We start from the raw sequence: 5,000 nt of genomic DNA on the forward strand, positions 1-5,000 counted from the left end.
TTGTGAGACTCTCTGATATGACCATCAATGTTTTTAGGGGAAATTAATGGCAGTCGAGATTATCTTTGGCAAAGCTAAAAATTTTTTTTATTTGACGAAAATGAAAGATTTTTTAGGAAGGGGAATATTCTGATTTTTTTTTTCCAGCTAAAAAATTCTATTCAAAGCCGACGGTGGGCACTTATTTAGGAATTCCAATAGGTCACTGCGCATGTTATTATATGAATGAAAAAAAAATTATCAGTAATGTAAATAACACAGCTTTGCTATTCAATGAAGTATGAGAAATAACCAAAACTTTTCGGGCATTTTTAGTTGAAAAACTTAGCTCTATTTTGTTTTTTAGAAAAAGCTAAAAAAAATTAAATTTCTTATATATATATATATATATATATATATATATATATATATATATATATATATATATATATATATATATATATATTTGTGTGTGTGTGTGTGTAGTGTATATATATATATATATATATATATATATATATATATATATATATATATATATATATATATATATATATATATATATATATATATATATATATTTATATATATATATATATCAGAGTAAAAACATTAGCCTTAATGAATGATAACAGATTACATATATCATTAATAGGGATACATACTTGAGAGATAAAATCCCGATAAAAGACTTTCAATTCAGAATCAAACATATGTCAATAAAAACCCAACAAAAAAGAAAAATCAATCTGGGAAAATGAAATATATTTGATTGAAACAGGTCTCTCTCTCTCTCTCTCTCTCTCTCTCTCTCTCTCTCTCTCTCTCTCTCTCTCTCTCTGATGAGAGAGGTTTCCATTAGAACTAAATATTTCAAGCATGAATAATAATTTGAAGGAACTTTCGAATAAATATATATTTTACGTAACTTTTCTTATGATGTAGATTAGAATTGCAGTTTTTAAATCCGGTCGTAGTTAGAAAAAAAAAAAAAAGTTATATTCACCAAATAGAACAGTCACTCATTCCTGTTGCTTAATGATAATAAAAAATGAAAATATAATAGATGATTTGCTCTAATGGAGGAAGCTGGATGTTCTGGCAATTACATAGGATGATATGAAAGGTTATTGTTTTTTTTTTTTTATTTAGTGATAAACAATGATTATTTATTGAATGTATCATTGTGTAGTGAAATGAGATATGTATGATTAAAGATAAAATGGTTTCTCCCAATGAAGGTAGGTGAGAGTGATGCTGAGGATTAAGGAAGTTATGTGTATTGCCGGCGAAACTTTATAAGAAATATAACTAACTAATAATTTCACTAAGGTACCGAGACCTGAGATGAGTCAAGTACGTTTCTTAGAACGTTACCTTTAAAGTACCTAATCAGTATGTCACTTTGAGCAATGAACTACGTGGTGGAGCAATGACAAAGATCTTCCTCATCATATATTTCTAATAAGGATTCTAATTAATTCACATTTTGCTTTTTATAATACATTTTTTTTTCAACTCATATATGTTTTTGAAGAAATTAAGAACTTTCCATAGGAGTCTTTTGCCTCGTTTCTATGCTCAGAATACTCGATATTATCCAGTTGACATTAAATATACATTTTTGAAATGGTCGTCCTAAATAAGAAAAAAATAATTCCTGCGGTTTGAAACACTTATTATAAATTGGTGGATTTTTATTCATAGGAAAAACTTGCTTAACTTATTTTGTTGATTGGTTTATTATAAAAAGAAAATACTAATATAATGGTTTCGAATTCAAAATTATTATTATTATTATTATTATTATTATTATTATTATTATTATTATTATTATTATTATTATTATTATCATTATTATTATTATTATTATTATTATTATTATTATTATTATTATTATGACTGATTCAAATGAAGTGAAATATGCGTAATAAAGAATGGCTAATTTTCACACAAAAAAAGTCAGAGAATACGTAGAAATTATATATTATGATAATAATTATTGTTATTTTTTTTTTTCATGGAGTAGACTTTAACTTCAAATCCATAATTCTAAAATATATGATCCCTTCTTTCTTGAGAGGAGAACGTTTACATATCACATTACTATCTTTTTTTTTTTTTTTTTTTTTTTTTTTTTTTTTTTTTTTTTTTTTTTTTTTTTTTTTTTTTTTTTTTTTTACTGGAATCACAATGGTTTTGGTTACAGTATATCATGTTTTCTTAAAAAAAACATAACTGGTTTTTTTTTTCAGCATCACTGATAGAATGACTGATGTAATTTATTCCCACTGGATAACTTTATACAATATACATAGAAAACTATATCAAACTTTAATTACTACTTTTGGCGTGATTTTACATCTAATCAACTTCTTGGATTAATCACATTTCCAGTTACCGACAAAAATCTATTGGATTCATTAATTGAACCTGGAGGACGCATTGATCGCCATTTTACAAATATGGTCAGAGAAATAAGTAAAACTGGATTTTAGCAGGAATATATCCTCATAATATCTACAGTATATAACTTTTCATAGTTATCTAATTCTTACACTGCGTTATGAATTTCTCGATTATTTTTGATTAACGAAATATTCTTTGAAAAATAACCTATACCTGTATAAGTCAAGCTAAACATTTCTAATCACACACAGATATTTATATATATATATATATATATATATATATATATATATATATATATATATATATATATATATATATATATATATATATATATATATATATATATATACTGTATATATATATATATATATATATATATATATATATATATATATATATATATATGCGTGTGTGTATGTGTGTGCGCATGTCCCAAGCCTTTAATAGAAAATGTGTAGATGTAGATGTCAGTATTATAGAGCGAGATTATTAGCATTTTTAAGAAGATTATAACTGATATCCATTATTGTGTGAGGTCTGTATACTCTGTTATAGGTGACATGTCTAATGTCGCCTAGGTGACACCATCTTTCCATCACAACGGAGGGTACCACAAATCTGGTACATTTAACATATTAACAGTTCAACAATTCCTTTCTTGCTCATATATAAGCAATGTGGTATTCCCCTGGAAGTATCTCACTGCGCAAGTTTATTCATAACCTTTTGCAAGAACGTGAAAAAAAATTCTTATGTTCCGATAACTCATTATCCGTCAAAATGGGGCATAATTGGTGCCAGGTGAAGGAACACATATGTTGGAGTATGATGTGAGCGAAGGTGTACTTCAAGCAGGTAAAGTATAAGTTCAAGATGCCTAGGTAAACATGGTTTAACAAAACAGACACTGCTGCTGACGTAGATGAAAACGAAGGAACAATAGGTTTTTGTGATGTCAATGAAGAACATTGACGAGAACGGCAACCGAAGGACTTAGAGAAAATACATTAGGTAACCGAGTTAATAGATAGAGTATTAGTTATACAGGAAGATCAGCAATCCCAGCGTCTTAAGCTGTGTTTCAACGGACATGACTGTAAGCTCAAAAGTACAACCGAGTGAAGATAATCAAAACGTCGCAAATCGTAAATTGCCAGAACTCAATGTCCTTTTGAGAACAAAGGCTAATGAAGAGTTTCAATTGATTGAAGTGTTTTCGAGAGACTTTGAAGTAGCCACAGAGGAATGGTCAGAAAGCGATAAACCAATACACGTAAATTGATTGCTAAAAAAAAGCTACATAAATGGAGATAATGTGTTGGCCCCCAAAAAGAGCAATACGTTATTCTGAAATAAATGATATTTGATTGAGAAATAAACCTGGTCCGACGCAAGAAAAGGTGATATGTAAGAAAATTACCAACCAGAAATTCAACATTACAATTCGTTTGCTAATCACGTTGCAAACCTCCCAGAGGGTGATACAAAAGAGATAGCCCTTAAGCATATTCGCAGATTAGTAAACCCTTTCCTAAGTAGCTATTTGTTTGATGACATTAGCTCGCTTTCATATGTAGTGAAGGTGATGCAAAATATTATAGACAGTTTGTCAGAAGAAAATATATCGGAGATCAATTCCCTTCATTCTGAAAAGGTAGCAGCCATGAGAACATATGCAATGAACCGCTGCCACCAACCCACAAAGTTTGGGAAGGAGAGAGCAAAGGGCACGCGAATACTCTTTTTGTTAGGAAAGAAAAATGTCATGCTTGTTATTGTTTGAAAGAACATTAAGACACTTTACCGTAAGCCAAAAAAGTGGCCATTTCCTACTATTTTAACACAACATAAGGATATATATGTATTTGTGGATGCATTTACTTGGTACACCCATACCTGTACAGTGTTTGATAAATCAGCAAATTCATTAGCCCAGGCGCTGTGCTCTTTCTTCACTGAAAATTTTGATAAGTGATAATGGGCTTGAGTTTATAAATAAGGTGATGAAATCGGTAACAGGTTTGATAAAAATGTAACACTTTTCAGTGACCACACATAAGCCTTCGGCTAATGACTTAGTGGAACCTCATAATAGGGAAGTGGTGCGAATTTTACGCTATTAAGTGGCTGAATACCCCCGTCATTGGCAAGCCATTCTTTCTACGGCTGATCATGCTTTGAATATTGCATATAATGTATCGGTCAGGGACACGCCTTTCTCTTTAGTTTAGTAACAGGATCCTGGGTTACTGTACACGGTCCTGATTAACCCGCAACAGTTGCCAGATTATTCCACTGGGCAATACTGAGTCTATTTACTAAATATCTTAAGGAGACGAATAAGCACCACTGAAAGTTTTTTGAAAAGAGCTAATGAAAAAAAAAACAGCTTATAATATGACAGATGGTTCAAAACCGGACCGGTAAAGGTGTTTGTGGGCGATCGTGTGTATTTGAAACGATTACAATGTAGAAAACTCAAATTAGCGCCAGCGTACTTGGGTCTGTACGGAGTAATGGTGGTTAAATCTAACACAGTAGTGATTAAAAAAAAAAGAACTTCATGAACGTAGCAGTGCCTGAAAATTATCAGGTACACATACATGTGG

This window comes from Palaemon carinicauda, chromosome 23 (assembly GCF_036898095.1).
Source record: "Palaemon carinicauda isolate YSFRI2023 chromosome 23, ASM3689809v2, whole genome shotgun sequence".
Lineage (NCBI taxonomy): Eukaryota > Metazoa > Arthropoda > Malacostraca > Decapoda > Palaemonidae > Palaemon > Palaemon carinicauda.